At 42.8% G+C, this 16,819-nt stretch overlaps 1 long non-coding RNA gene across 1 annotated transcript in view; it reads left to right on the forward strand.

Moving 5' to 3' along the window:
* Positions 1-5,315: 5,315 nt before the first annotated feature.
* The window catches only part of LOC144818486 (uncharacterized), a 394,882-nt gene continuing 383,378 nt past the window's right edge, over positions 5,316-16,819 (forward strand). Inside the window, exon 1 of the long non-coding RNA XR_013607123.1 lies at positions 5,316-5,357. This is a non-coding gene — a long non-coding RNA (uncharacterized LOC144818486). The remainder of the gene's footprint in view (positions 5,358-16,819) is intronic.

Genomic DNA, 16,819 nt, shown 5'->3' on the forward strand with positions numbered 1-16,819 from the left:
TCTTTTTTTCCATTAAACCCCTCCCGACTCCCCCCCATTCCCCCCCCGGCGCGAAGACCCCATTTCCAGCCACCCGCCCGTAATGCCGGCCACGACTGTAATTTATGTGTAATATTCTAAAAGCTACATTCTCTTTACTGGCCAGAAGTAGTTGCATTTTAAGAGCCTCCCTTCCATATGTTTTTCTGTGTGTCCAATGATAGATGCATAACTGGAAATATTGAATTCCTTTGTTAATCAATGATGCCGGAATATGACAGAGACGTATATTGTTTTTGACCCCGAGGTAACTATTGCCTTTTGTAAATCTCAGAACTCATTTGCCTGATCAGTAATTCACATTTGAAAGAAGTTTGTGATCAGAGGTTACTTGCTTACAGAGAGCACACATGAACAGACATTTGCCTAAGTCGCGTCTGTATCAGGTTTGGCTTCAATGCATTAGGAGAAATGGGGTAGCTTTTGGTTAATTTCCAATCCAAGCCCCACATTTTGGATCACAAATGACAACACCGACTGCAGACTCAAATGATACAAGACCTCGCTTCTATTCTACAACATTTTCTATTTTAAGAGTTTACCACGTTTGGGCCATTTGCAGCCGCAAAAAGAGACGGGTGGAATCCAAAATTAGTGGTACTCTAACCCTGTTTATTTTGTAAACAACTCCCCCCCCCATCTCCGCAGACCGAGCTTTGTCAGTGCTTTCTGCGTGCTCCCGTGTGCCTGTATTACAAGCATGTAGGTTTACGTTAATTAAAAAGGCACTGCACATTTTTTCCCCAGTGATCGAATTTCTTCTTGGGATGTGACTGTGTCACTGACATCCTTTGTTGTGAAGTTGAAAGGAGTTGAATGTGCACATTTGTGTAAACTACCACCCTACCACTTTCAAAGTGCACCAGCCGCCACTGGTTTTAATGACTTCAGCAGGAGGGTGGTCACTCCTAGTCTCTCCGTCAGTCTTCAATAACTGGGTAGAAGAAACCATGGGCTGCCGTGATTGCCTTTTCTCCTCAAAAGTGAGGTGTTGCTGCTTAGCATCTTATTTGCCCATAACTAATGTAGAATTTCCTTGCCAAACTGAGGGAAGTGAAAGAAGCGGCAGCAAAGATCCAGTAGGGTAGGCCTGGGGTAGGCAGGAGGTCCTCGGACGACCGTAGAGGGCTGCTCTCCCCTCAAAGCATAGACGAAAAGGGCTGAGAACGTAATATATAAACACCTCGTCAGGTGGTAGTTTGCAGCGAAGCAGTGACATAGGTAGCACACCCACTCAGTTACAGGTGGGAGGACATTCCAAATATGTCTCCTCCACAACTCCAAGCCAGGGCAAGGGGATGTGTGTCATCTAGCGAACCATCAACTCGTCTCAGGTATATCGCTTTAGTATAGGCTGCGCTCAGGCCACAAACAGGTGAAAACACTGACAGGCTCACTGCAGCTGTCCCTGGCCCGTACAGCACCCCCAGCATCTCCTGGCAGGGACCTGGCCAGCTGTGTCAAGAGCAGCGCAGCCCGTAACTCCGATGACCAGGGCACAGGCACACTTCTTCTAAACAATTTCAATCCAGACAGATCATACATGGATCAAAGTGTACAGTAATCAAAATGTTTCTTCTAAACTCTTACTACAGTCTCCATTTTCCTTTGACCATGAGGGTAGCTGGAAAATAATGGGGAGCTGACATAAATTCCATGACAACATTAAATACATATATCTCAATCCAACAATTGTGGTAAAATGTTTGCATAAAATAGCTTGCAATAGTTCAGATAATGTCAATACAATTGTGAATCATCTAACTTTATTAATGGCCAATGCACCATTTTGACTGTCAGTAACTGCTACAGGTGGGCAAGCCAACAAGTTGACAGAGAGAGCCGTCCGCTCTGGCTCTAAGGGCTCATGCACAAGCATATTCCTGAACAAATGTGAAATGCAAATCTTGCAACAAACATTATGCTAAAATATAATAAGGTGTCTTCATAATTCGAGAAAACATTTTTCTTTAACATGTGAAAGCGTTTCACCTTAGTACCTCAGATTGTACCTTAGCATCAAACAGTATTTATAAAAGTGATAGTTTTTAACGGCATGCGCGCTAGTGGTTTTCCCGCTGTGCGCTGCGATTTTAAAAAAAACGCGTTACGTGACGAGCTCAGCTCGTCATCCGCGTAGCGCAGGTTACGCCCATGACGAGCTCAGCTCGTCATCCGCCCCGAAGGGGTTAAACAAAAACTGTGAAACATTCCTATCTCTGCCGTGATGACAATGCTATTGGTGAACTAAGAGGCAAGTCAGTGGTCATGTGTACCCTATGGGTCGCCTAGATTCTTAATATACACAGAGCAATATTATAGGCTGTTACATCAAACACAAGAGAGGTTTTTATACAGCGCATATCCTGAACCACATGTATTTGAAGGTGTTCTGATATTGTATTGTATTCTAATTGCATTTATATAGCGCTTACTACCCCTGACGAGGCGTTGAAGTGATATTTTCGGCGAGTAGCATGCTACTTAGGAACCCAAAAAGCATTAGTGGTGAATTGGCAGGGGCAGCTCCTCCGTTATTGCGGAGGAGTGTCCCCCCCGCTGAAAGCCAGCAGAGGCAAAGGTTATAAATAAAATGATAATTAAAAAAATGTATCATCATTTTATTTTCTGTCCTGCAGGTTGCCAGTCGAGAGAGGAGCGGGGATATACCTAGTGACTGATGCTGCAGCAAGCATCATGGAGGAGGGGGGAGTGGTGGGCACTGCTAAGTGCCTATGACAGTTTAACATTCCAAAGCTGGGTGGAGAGACTACATAGTCTCCCAGTATGTGTCTGAGAGCTGAACCACGGCGCTCAGACCAATACCAGCATGGCTCTCATGCTGGTGATAGTATTCCCTGCATTAGAGCAGTGCTGCGATTCGTAGCTGAGAGCCTGCACAGTGTGCAGCAGTTCCAGGAAGGAAGCGAGAATCGGGAGAAAGGCACCAGTCGTGGGACCAAGCAAGTGCTATTTTATGCGTTTATAATTGTCTTTTTTTGTCTTCCCTTTCCCCGCCCCACCACTTCACAGTATGAATGCCCGCGACTGAATTAGTTTAGTAAAAATTGAATTAATTTGAGCGGTGCATGTGTTAGTCTGGTATTTGGATTGAAAAGGATAGTGGAGGAATAGAAGAGGAAAAGGTTTGCATTTATATAGCCCTTGCTTTCCTTGATGAGGTGTTTAAACGCTTTTCAGTGACTAGCATGCTACTCCGTAACCCACAAAGAATTAGTGGTGAATTAGTATAGGGAAATATAAAATTAATTTGAGTGGTGGACATGTTAGTCTGTTATTGGATAGAAAAGGATAGTGGAGGGTGGCGTGGCTAGCGCCCATGGAAGATGGGTGCGGAGCCCTGACACTACCGGGATGGCGGCCGGAGCGGCGGCTCAAGCTACTCATCGAGGACCAGTGAGTGCTTCATTTTTGTCTGCACCAGCTCTGCTCATGTCGGTGCCCATACCGCTGTGAGCGTTTTAAAGTATGGCAGCATTTTTGCCTCATTTCTGCCGTGAGCGTTTTCTCTCAGCTCTGTCATTTTGACGTCCACCATATTGGACTCGGCAAACTTCTTCTCAGATGCGGAAACAGGTAACGCCTCAATGCCTACATATGTTATTCTGAAGAATCCTTTACTCTTGCTCACCTCCTTTGTGTGCTCTGCTCCCATTCTTTTGGGGTTTTCCTTCATTTTTTCCACAAATATTTTTTTCTTCTATATTCTGAAGCAGAAAAGGCATGGTTCTTCTCAAAGTTCGACAGACAGAGTTCTGCTTGCAGTTTTTGGTCCTCCATGCCTTTATGATATGCCTTTTTCCAGCAGCAATAGTCTCTATATTGTCATTTATTGAGCACTCCACAGATTTTAATGCCTTACGTGTGACATTGCAAGTGTTTCTGAGGAAATTGATTTTGTGTATCTCTCCTGCAGCTATTTGCGAAATTGCTCCATCACTATATAATGAGCTCTAATTATATTTTAAAGGCTTACTTGTGTTTCTGCCAGCGTCTTTGAGGAAACAATTTTGTGTAGCCCTCCTGCTGCTACATAAATGTTGTGGGCGACCTCTCCTCGATATTACATTCTTTCTACCATAACGCTTTGGTGCACCACCTGACCTCAGTGGAGCTTTACTCAGTTACAGGTACTCTGGTGTTGAATTGGGTACTTATCTCTTCTCACTCACGTACATATCCCACTCTATTCAACCGCCACTCAACGAATTTACCGTCTAAGGGCACTCTGGTACCAACTACTAGTACACCCTCTGGTGCCAACAAGGCGCCCAGCAAAAGACTGAAGAAGGATCCCCCTTCTCCTCCTAAACAGTCCTCATCGGTTTCCATGGACCTTCCAAAATACAAGCTTTGACTGATAGTTGGTCTCGGATGGAGGAAAGACTTACTATTGCAGAACAGATATTCAGTCTCTGAGTTCATCCAAGACTCAAGTTGACATTCTTCAATCTCAAGTGACATCTCTTCAGCAGCTGGTTGAAAATTTAGAAAATAGAAATTGGCAGAACAATCTTCGCATTTATGGTTTACCGGAGGGCTCAGAAGGTTCTGATCTCATTTCCTCCTTCAAATCTTTACTTCTGAAACGCCTCAATTTACCAGAGGGCCCTCCCCTCAATATTTAACGTGCTCATAGACTGGGTCCTGCATCTGCTTCGTCTTCTTCCATAATGAGACAACCAAAAGGAGTTATCTTGTATTTTTTAGAATATACTGATTTGCTCAAGGTCCTGGCGGCTGCTAGGTCTCTTAAATGCATTTCATGGTCTGGTAACTCCTTATTTTTTTCACAGAATTATGCAAAGTCTACTGCAGACCGACGCAAAGAATTTCTTACATTATGACCACGCCTCCGCTCTATCGGTGCTCGATTTGGACTCTTTCATCCATGTCTTTTTTAAAGTAACTTACAACAACAATACCATCACCTACGAAGACCCTACAAGACTGAGAAGTTTTCTCAACTCCTGTAGCGCAGGGACTGTGGACACTTCCTTACCACTTACTAAGTAGTTGCTTATGTTGTGCCTTCGGATTTAAAATCTATGTGCTCATTTCAGGAATGTTCTATGTATACTAACTGCTGACGCTGTTGTTTACACTAGCTTCACTGATTGACTTTAACCTTTTTTCTTTCCTTACAAGTTCGCCTTTTGTCATGTCATGTGACTCATCTGTTGTTCCTGTTGTTTGTTCCGCTTCCCTCCGTGCCTTTCCTCATAGAGTCCGGACATCGCATCCTTCCATGTGGCCTCATCCTCCCCCACCGTTCATATGTCTTGGAGTTTCTGTAGGTATGTTATCTTTCCCCTTCGTACTTCTTTTCATCATAATTGCATGTTGCCCTCCTTTTTTTTTTCTACTTCTTTCTACTGCATTGCTCTTCTATACCTACGAGATTTCTTTCTTTTTCTTGTTTTCCTTCTTCTTACTCTCTTGAGTTTTATTGTATTTATTTACTCATTTGTATCATATATTTCTCTGAACTTTAAATAACATTACGACTGATTCATTATGTTATCTGCATCGTTTTCATATCTTAGGATTCTAAAAATTGCAATGTGGAATGTTAAAGGCTTAAATTCTCCTATTAAGAGACAGCGAGTGCTAACATATTTATCCAAAACAGATGTTCATATTATTTTGTTGCAGGAAACGCATCTTAAGGAAGCTGAATCTTTAAACCTTAAAAAAAATTGGGTTGGCAAAGCCTTTTTTTCACCTGGCGATGGCAAAAGAAATGGTGTCATAACCTTATGTCATAAATCTCTACACACTACACTTCTTTCACAGAATATAGACGTTGAGGGTAGATGGTTGCTTACTAATTTAAAGTTTGGAGGGTTCTGATTTCTTTATTTAATGTGTAGGCTCCTACTCATGGGGATACTTCCTTTTGGTCCCATATTTACCGATTTTTGGCTCAATACCCTGTAGCTAACTTAATCTTAGCAGGCGACTGCAATCAAGTGTTTGACCCGTTCCTCGATAGAAAATCTAAATCATCCTTTGTACCAACCAAAGCACACAAAACTTTCCTACAGTCGGTAAAGCATTTACACCTAACTGATGCTTGGAGGTTATGCAATCCGGCTGAGCAAGAATACACTTTCTACTCTGCACCTCATCATACCCAATCACGTATTGACTACATTTTTACCGTACACAATATTTCCCAGTCCTTGCTTTCCACAGACATAGGCCCCATACTTATGTCGCATCATGCCCGTTTCCATTCAGCTGGAACTTTTACCCCACTCTAAACATCCCAAATGATGGCGCTTTAGTAATTCCTTGCTTTTGGATCCTAATTTTAATGATTCCTTTCTATCTTTTTTTTCGAGAGTATTTTCATTTCAACACTACTGACACATTACCTCTTTATGCAGCCTGGGATGCCTTTAAGGCTTCTGCGCGTGATTTCTTTATCAGATATGTTTCCAATGAGCGGAGGGTATCCCGACTAGAGAACATAGAACTTCTTTACAAGATTAAGAGGTTAGAACATTCTTACTACTCTTCCAAATCGAAAGAGTGTCTTACTGATCTTATTAACGCTAAGATTCAGTACAATAAAGATACAACAGCGCCTCTTTATTCCTATTAAAGACCAGTGCAAAATTCTATGAAGGACAAAACAAGTCAGGTAAATTATTAGCCAACGACCTTACGACCAAACAGAATAGACTTTATATTAAATCTATAATAGATGATAGTAATAATTCCAAAATCAAAGACGCTGATATTTTACAATAAATCGTCCAATTTTACGAGTGACTGTATACACCGGAGAATCACCCCACTGAGGAAGATATGTCTTCTTATCTTTCCTTGATCCACAAACCTATAAGCCCCTCGCAGACCATGGAACTCCTTGGGATGGACATCACACAAACAGAATTGCTTACTGCCCTTAACACCCTTAAGAAAGATAAAGCTCCAGGCCCCAACGGTTTTACTGTTGAATTTTATTTGCATTTTGCCCACATACTCCTCCCAAAACTGCTCACTCTTATTTCTTCTTTTTGTTGATACAGGTAGTTCTTCAGGAACCTTTTTTTAGAGGCCATAATCTGTTTAATTTCAAAAGAAGGAAAAGATGTACGCTATTGTAAAAACGACAGACTCATTTCCCTAGTAAATATAGATTTAAAAACAATTTCTAAAACATTGGCCCTTCGGATCGATTCACTTTTCCCTCACTTATTAGGCAAGGAACAGTCAGGCTTTGTCAAATGACGTTCTATTACTGACAATACTTGTTTGCTTTTTGATATAATTTCCAAATCCTCGAACTATGCGGAGCCTCACGCTGCCGTCACCCTAGATGCAGAAAATGCATTTGATAGTCTATTGGCCTTTCATATTAAGGGTAATGACGTGGTTTGGTTTTGGCCTGAAAATCATTTCCTTGATTTCCTTGCTCTACTCAGCTTTTTTGGAGGAAGTTCAATCTTTTACAAAAGTCTCGGGTTATAAATTAAATAATTTTAAGTGCGAAATTTTACCCCTAACTATGCTTTTAAAACTGACTTTTCGATCTCCAACTTTTCTTGGTGTCCTCAGCAGATCAAATACCTTGGTTTGTGGTTTACCCACTCCAATAAATCTTCAATTTCCCTAAATTTTGATAAATACATAGATAAGTTGACTACCCTCACAACTAAATAGCATCCCCTATATCTCTTATGGTGGGGACGCCTTGACACCATAAAAATGATGTTAACTCCTATTGTTCTTTACATCATCTCTAACATGCCCTTATCCATACCGATAAAATTATTTCATAAAATTAATTCTACACTCATATCCTTTTTGTGGCTAAATAAAACAAACATTTACAATGCAAAGGTTTCGCCTTTGGAAAAGTTTGAGCTATTGGCATTGTAAATGACAAAATTTGTATTTATGTGTTGGTTTTGAAAACAGATAAATAAATGGCATTGTCTTTTACATTGCTAATAGCTCTAACTTTTCCAAAGGCGAAACCGTTGCATTGTAAATGCTCAACCCACGTGGAAGTGGTCAGATGTTGCATGGTGGGCCCTAGTGTGTCTCAACACACTCTTGTGGCGCACGGATGGTTGGGGCCACAGATGCCAGTTGAACCTACAAATGCAGGCAGAAATGAGCTGCCTGCAGAGGAGGAGGCCTAATGGTGTGGCTGGGACATTGGTGCAAGAGACTATGTTAGTCAGGGTCCCTGGTCAGGCTGCTCACTTGCACTTTCTTGTCATTGTCATGTCTGCTAATTCATCTTGGCTGGTCCTAGTGTGATGACAGCTACACAGTCTCAGAAGGACTGATACGTCGGTCGTAGGATGTTCTTTTCTCTCTGGGGTGCTTCCAGGGCAAACAAGCAGGCAAGCATTGAGGTGAGAGGCAGAAACTCTCCTCCCAGCTGGAGAGGACCAAGCAGCACACAGCTGAGCGCCACCTCCAACAAGCACTAGTCAGGCCCACACAGACCTTCACATTGTTTCTCTTCTGTACTGGCTGCCCTTCAGTTCAGGATGCTGACCACCCATTCTGCTTCCAGTGAATGAGAAGCTTTGAAAATCCAAGTGCGCAATGCCTTAGGAAAAGTGATTTATGCACTTTCCCAAGTCAACATGGGTGATTTTGACTTAGTGGCAAGACCTGTGTATTCCACCCAAAGTATGACAGTCATGACTATCCTTTGAGTAGGGAACCATCATTCTGGAGTCGTGTATACCTCGACTGGCTATCATAGCCGTACCTTATCGCATCATTACAGAGCAAATGATCACAGTGATGGAATAGCATAAAGAGATAGGGAGAGAGATAGAATACAATGAGGGAGCAGTCCAAAGAGACTAGGCTAGAATGAAAATTTAAAGAAGCGGTCAGTGTAAAGCGAAAAGTTCAGGACTTGGAGGTTGATGCAACAGAATAGTGTAAAGAGACAGAGTGAGGATAGAGCGAGATTGCAATGACGGAAGGAGACAGTCACGGTAGAAATTGCAGCAAGGGAATAGGATCAAGAGTCGGACAATGGTAGGACAGTGGTAGCACTGAGGGAGCTATATTAAGATACAGGCGAGGGTGGAGGTTGCAGTGAGGGAGCTGTAAAAAGAGACAGGTGGAACATGGGTATTGCAGCGAGGGAGCTGTATAAAGAGACAGATGGAACATGGGTATTTCAGTGAGGGAGCTGTATAAAGAGACAGGTGGAACATGGGTATTGCAGCGAGGGAGTTGTATAAAGAGGCAGGTGAAGGATGGAAATTGCAGTGAGGGAGCTGTATAAAGAGACAGAATGAGGATTGTGGTTGAAGTGGGGTAACTAGTTTAAAGAGACGAGGCAGGCTAGAGATAGTGAGGGAATTGTGCACTAATACTGGTTGAGGTTGGCGATTAGTGTGAGGGATTGAAAAAAGAGACCGTGAGAGGGAATTATAACGAAGGAACAGAAGACAAGGTGAGAATGGGGATACACTTGTAAAAGTGGAGTATTAAAACCAAGGAACGAAATGATACTGAGTGAATATGAATAATCCAGTGACGAAATAGAACGGAAAATGAGGAACAGGATAGCCAAAGAGTTAGTAAGACAAACATGCTGCGAGAGATGAAAAGATAGCGGGGCATTGAAAGACGCACCGAGCTAAAAGGACAGACTGTGGATTAGGAAAATTAAAAACTGCTGAAAGATGAACATCGAAAATAGACATTATTGTCTATAAAAACGTATGCACCCGCACTCACCGACTGTCTTCTGGCGGGCGGGGCTCTCCTCCTCACACAGGAGCCTTGCTCCCTGCATCACTCCTCCGGCGGTCGCTTTGGGGCCGCGGGCGGGGTTCCTCTCCTCCTGGGCTCTCCTAGATGCAGCAGGGCTCCCTCGCATCACGGGAGCCCTGCAAACCGGCCGCCATGCTTCTTCTTTCTTCCCCCCGGGCTGCGGGGGCGGGCACTTCCGGCCGGCCGCGCTGGGATTGGCCGGCCGGCCGGCCAACCACTTCCGGGTCGCTGCGGGCAGCGCAGCGGCCCTTCTCCTTAGGTAGGCAGGCGGGGGCTGATTTTTACGGGCAAATGCCGGGTGGGCACCGGCTCTAGATAACCATCAATCGGGGCGGGAGTGGACACGGACGGCGGGAGGGGGCGGGAGTGGACACGGACGGCGGGAGGGGGCGGGAGTGGACACGGACGGCGGGAGGGGGCGGGAGAGGACACGGACGGCGGGAGGGAGCGGGAGAGGACACGGACGGCGGGAAACGTGCACAGGACAGCGAGGGGGGGGCGGAAATGGACAGCGCATCAGTGAAAGGGGAGGGAACGGGAAAAAACGTAACTCCGCCCTGGGAAAAAATCTCGGGAACGCCCCCGAATCTGGTCCGGCCTTGACGGACAGATCTCTGTTCCAATGGCTAGCCTCCATTTATGGAGCTAGCCAATGGGACAGGGGGGCGTTTTCCATTCTCCTTACTGGAAATCAAGAGATTTCTCTGGAGGCGGAGCTAAGAGCTCCGCCCTCCAGCGAAACCTAAAAAACTGAATGTCTTTATTAAAGCTATCACCCTCAACACCTGAAGGTGGTGTTCATTTCTCAGACTTGCCCAGATACCACAAAGTCTTCCTACTAAGACACCTATCCAAATGGGTATCTGACTCACCTCTTGCCTTTCTGTTATGGATTGACCTAGAGAGATCCTTTCTTTCTCCCTTTTCAGTTCATGAATTTCTGTCTTTCACTCGCAAACCACAGAAACTCTGTTCACCTATTATTAATCACTCCTGCAAGGTATTGAATTCTCTCCTTCCTTCTGTGCCTTACGATATCGATTCATTCCTCTCTTCCACCATTTGGCATAATAGAGCCATATGCATCAAAACTAAACCCATCTACTGGAAAACATGGAGAGACAAGGGTATAATATGGGTGCACCAATTGTTTGATAATGATACTTGCCTTACTTTTTCCACCGCATGTTCTCTTTTCCATTTGCTTTCCTCTTTGCTAAATACATTTTTAGCCCTAGCACTGGTATTTTAGAGGTGTATTTCTATTTCGGAACCCTACCTCCTCCTTCTCCACCACCAAACTCTATTTGGCTTAGCATACTTCGCACCACTTAAAAGCCACTACTTTTTACCTTTGCCTATCACAATCTTCCAGTGACAGGAACAAAACAAGCACAGAGCTCTCTTGGGAAATCGACCTAGACACACATTGGTCTATTCCCTTATCGGATAAGATTTGGTTGAAAATTAGGAGACCCTCTAGAGCAGCCACTGCTACACAAACCCTTTTTAAAAAAAATGTATAACAGACTCCTACTCCCACCGATTTCTTTATATAAGATGCATCCCGAAATTCTTGACACTTGCTGGTCTTGTTCTTTTATGCATGCTGATTTAAAGCATTTATTATTTTCATGCCCTCAGGTCCTACACTTTTTGGACTCAAGTTTGGACACAAATTAACTCAATATTTCATGCCAAAGTTCCTCTGACCCCTGGCAATATCTTTCTGGGCAATCTCTCCAGTGGTTGGGATATCGGGCAGCTCAACTACCAATTGTTGATTTGCTGTTGGCTGCAGCTTTCCAACAGATAACAAAAAATTGGAAAGATGCTTGAAAACTCTCATACTTAGCTTGGTGGTATTCTGTTTGCCACAACCACAGACTAGACACAGCCTTTGTACTTCCTATGTCTCTTGCCAAAACACAACTACAATTATGGTCTCCCATTACACAATTTTTGGATGATAGTGCTAAAAAATCCTTTGGCCCTGTTCCTTTTATACAGGAAGTTGTTAAGCCTCCTTGAATTTCATTAAAATGTGTTTATTATTACTTACTTTATTACCCAGCTATACTCGTTTTAGTTTCAAGTTTTATAGTGTGTAAGCCTTGCTTTTCATTCTCTACTTGCAGCCATCAGTATGAGCTTACGTGTTAAGTTCAGCCCTTAAATTGTTATCAATTCTCTTCTGATTTAATTTTTGATGTTATACTTTGTGATACATTGTTGTTATTTCTCTCTTTATATTTAATAAACTCATCTTTTGAATCTTAAAAGAACAGGATAGTGGAGGGCTAGAAGAGGGCAGGGTTTGCATTTATATATAGCTTGCTACCCCTGGTGAGGTGTTGAAGCGCTTTTCGTTGAGTAACACTTTACTCCGGAAACCAAAAAGGATTAGTGGGGAATTAGTATATGGAAATATTAAATTACTTTGAGTAGTGGACATGTTAGTCTGTTTGAAAAAGGATAGTTGAAGGATTAAAGAGGGAAAGGTTTGCATTTCTCTAGTGCTTGCTACCCCTGATGAGGTGTAGAAGCTCTTTTTGGTGGGTAGCACACTACTCTGGAACCCAAACAGGATTAGTGGGGAATTAGTATGGAGGAATACGAAATTAATTTGAGCTGTGGATTTTGTGAGTTTGTTATTTGTATTGAAAGGATAGTCGAGGGATAGAAGAGGGAAAGGTTTGCTTTTATATAGCACTTGCTAACCCCAGTGAGTTGTTGAAGCGCTTTTTGGTGGGTAGACAAAGGGTTTGCCTAGAATAGCACAGCCCCCAGCCGTCCTACGTCACGGTAGGCATGTGCGGAGGACGGTCGGGGGCCATCTGAACTCCACCCACTAATTAATTCTTCCGCACAGGCGGGGAATTTGCTGCGCGCTGGGGAATCTGCGGCGTTCGGACGGCCCCTGGCCGTCCTGAGCACACGCCCACCATGACGTAGGACGGCCAGGGGCCGTCCTGAGCACACAAGGGGTTAATTCCTGGAAGAGCACACATTTTGTGTTTTATATTGGTTTGTGTTTTTATGTTCTGGTGTTGTGGTGGGGTGTTGATTTCTGTGTTGTGGTTCTGGTTTCGTTCTATTTTGTGTGCTACTTTTGGCACGTGATTGTGATGTTGTAAAAGTGTTGTTATACTATTGTAGTACATTGTTTTGGTACATTTGTTGTGTTGCAATGGACTGTTGTGGCGTCAATCTATTGAGTAAGTGTGTTTCTGTGTTATTCTGTGTGCAGCGTTGTGCTGTTTTTATTCTAAATTGTTGTGTTATGTTTTTAACCGATTAACCGCGGCGGCGATTCCACCGTGATGCGGCGGTTTTATTGAATGGGCGTGGCCGCGTCGGCCAATGGACGTGAGCAGCACTACGGAGGTAGTGCTTGCGACGGCTGATGGCCGACGGGTGCATCGAAATGGTTCATTTGTCCTGCTGGGCCATTGGGATGATGTGTTGTCGTTTTGCGTTATTGTATTGAATTTTATTGTGGCAGTGATATGCTTTGTAGTTTGCTGTGTTATCTTTGTGTTGCATTATTGTATTGTGTTATTTTGTTGTTTTATGTTGGTTGTGCTGCATTATGTTTTTGTGTGTTCTGCCCTGCCAAGTTTTTTTTTTTTTGTTTTGTTTTGTGCTATGTCATAGTGCAGTACTACGTGGTTACTTTAATGCTGCTACTTTTCCAGTCAAAGGAGCAAAGAGCTGTAGTCAGGGGAGAGGATGTAGTGTAAGGGTCTGAGCGGCCGACCTTAAAGCTGGGGAACTATGGGGCATATTACCAAGCAATAGCGATAATTATCGCTATTGCTTGGTTAGAGACAAAAATTTACCGCTGAGCTGCGGCGATTTTTATCGCAGATAAACCTTGGTATTACCAAGGTTTATCGCAAATGCGATAAAAAACGGCCGCAATGCATGAATATCGCTGAAAAGTCAGCGATATTCATGCATTACCGAGCTAATGCTCTTAGCCATGTTATCCACCTCCCATTGGATAACATGGCTAAGAACTGCTCAGGGCAGGTGTTAGCTTTTAGAGATATTCGCGCTTAGCGCGAATATCTCCAAAAGTTGGTAATAGGAGATAGCTATGTTAGCGACTGTTTCCAGTCGCTAACATCTTGGCACGCCCACTTTGCATGTCATTAGTGATAAATATCACTGACATGCAAAGTGGGGCCCAAGATGGTCGCTATATCCTACTAGCTGTCGCTAACTGGTGTTAGCGACAGCTAGGTAATAGGGAGATAATTTTATCTCCGCTTTCTTGGCTTTTAAAGCCAAAAAACCCTCTTGATAATATGCCCCTATGTTCGAGTCTTGGCGGGAGGCTCAAGCATCCTATGATTCTAGGCAAATCACTTAAACTCCCCATTGCCTGAAAAAAATTGTGTGTGTACCTCTGTTATGTAACTGGTGCTCATGTAAAGTGCTCATGTAAAGTGCTCTGATACCTTCGAGTCGAGTTCGCGCTATACAAAACTGCAACAAAACAAAAGAAGTTCCAGTGAGAAACAACCATTGATTACTGTCTAAGGTGGCTTTGGTAACATGGGGAGGCTTCAGCTCTTCAGCTGTTTAAGACACCAATCAGTACAAAACTGTGACAGAGACCGCGCATTATCTCCATCAGTGGTCACATTATCCACTCGGTCCATGTGGAATGTGTACATAGAATTATTCTGCAACTTAATTTTAAATTAATTTACAATTTTAATTGGTGTTCCTTTATGTATATAAAAAGGTGTTTTCGCCTTAATTAAATTAAAACGTGAAATTAAGCTGGTCAGAGAGCAGCAGAGAAGCGCCCTGCAGCGATAAACACACCATGAGACATGCTGAAGCGATCTGTTGTGATCTCAGTTATTAGCCTTGATTTCTTGGTCTAGCACACACATCCTATAGCCATAGTAAACTCATTTTATCGGTCTAGTGCAGGGAGGTGGTGTCCTGCCATCTAGAGGGGGAAGTCGGAATGACAGCCTATGAAACTATCTAAATATGTGATCATGTATTTTATTAGAGTATGTAGCCTTTTCTAACAGAAATGCTTTACGTAGTATCATCGCAATAAAAATATTGGGTGGCTTATTTAATATGGGCGTTTACCAAGATAGCGATAAGTGTGACGGATAAAGGGAGGTGAGCGAGACGCAAGCATGATGCCCATCAAATATCGTGAAATTAATATATGTACATGCTACATATTTTAGGCGGACTCAAGGGAACGGTGAATAGGGGGCGAGGGTGAATGAGAGGAGCAGAGAGGTGTTAGGTGATGCGGAACTGAGCTCACCTGCACGTAGAGCACTTACTTTTCCAACATGCCCGATTAAAGTCACCCCTGTATGCACCACGTTTATTTTATGCAGAATTGTAAATATACCCTTTAGGATATTTACGACATCCTTTGCGCAGCTAAAACAATAAGGTGTTTTGACATTGATGAAGCTGTTTTACTAAACAAATAAGAAAATAGTTGAATAGACGTTTAATGCAGTAAATCTACTTGTTTTAAACGGGGGCGTTTATGGTACACAAGTCTATCTTGGTGTACCTATCAAAGTTCTGCAGAGCGCACATCAGTAACGCACTAATAATAATAATAATAATAATCCACATTTGTAAAGCGCACAATCAAAAGGTTCTGACTGGCAGTTCTTTACGTCTGCACAGGCTTTGTATTTTTATTTATGCTTTATGTAACTTGAGTATTTGCTGCTATTTGCTTACATATCCCACTGTATACTGTTCACTCTTTTTACTGTTACGTTATATTTTATGTATGCTATATGTACCTCGTGTTATGTTCCTATGCTTACTCTGTAAGGCACTAGGATACCTTCAGGTCAAGTTTGCGCTATATAAAACTGAAAAATAAATAAACAAATAAATACATTAATTAATTAATTGGCTGACTTCTTTCATTTTATATGTTGCTTTAATGTTCCACAATTTTGAATACTGTGTGTGATTCTACCTCAAAGTCTGCATTGTTTTGAACCTTGCTTGCTTTGATCTATGAATGTGAAGTGCCTGTCCAGTGGCAATGTTTTTTTGACAGGACATACCAGAATGAGAAGTATGTTTATGTCCCCAACTAAATATGAGAACAGATATGGTGGCACCTTCTTAGTTGTATCTTTTACCTAGTGTTCCATTAGCTTTGTAAAAGCATTGCTAAGCATACGCAAGAGTTATTCATATTATGCTTCGGAAACTTTACCCAAACTAATACAAAAATAAATGGTGCTGGGCGCACCTGTGCTTGCTCTGTTAACATGCATTGGAGCATACCTCATTGTTCCTCTGGCTGCCATTTTGGGCAAGAACAATCCATTAATAGAGCATCAGGCCCAAGGCCACTAAGCCACAGTAACACGTTCCAGAGTAGACCCATCATAAGCACCTCTGTTTTATCTGTCTAAAGTGCCTTATTCTTAAGGCAGTGGTCACCCATCCAGAACTTGGCTGTTTCAGACGACAAGTTACCCTCTAGCAGCTTGGTAAACTGATTGTTGTCGATGTACATAGGTCCTTATTACGTACAATTCAGGGAAGAAATTGACACTTATTGGCATTTTAGGGGCATATTTTCAAGAGGATATCGCCACCAGATCGTAACTTTTAGTGACATTTTGGTGCCGATATCCCCTTCTTATTTACAAAGCGGTGTTAAGCCACTTAACGTGGCTTAATGCCGCCTTGTAAATAAGGCCACTTTTCACGCTTCACTCGGCCTGAAAGTGGTGTGCAATGGTCACCTTTCCTGTACAAAATACTGTAGTGAGACAAGTTTAAAACCTTTTCCTACGTTGGATGTGTGCTGCAGAGTGCAGCACGAATGCATAGTCGGAAAAGAAAGGAGAAATAAAAACATTTCTCCTTTTAACGCCTGCTTTCTCGCTGAGTTAATTTTTGGTGCTAAACTCTTTCTACTAATGTTAGTAGATAGGCTTTAGTGTCAAAAAGGATGGGT

This window comes from Lissotriton helveticus, chromosome 2_1, assembly GCF_964261635.1.
Source record: "Lissotriton helveticus chromosome 2_1, aLisHel1.1, whole genome shotgun sequence".
In the NCBI taxonomy this organism is placed as follows: domain Eukaryota; kingdom Metazoa; phylum Chordata; class Amphibia; order Caudata; family Salamandridae; genus Lissotriton; species Lissotriton helveticus.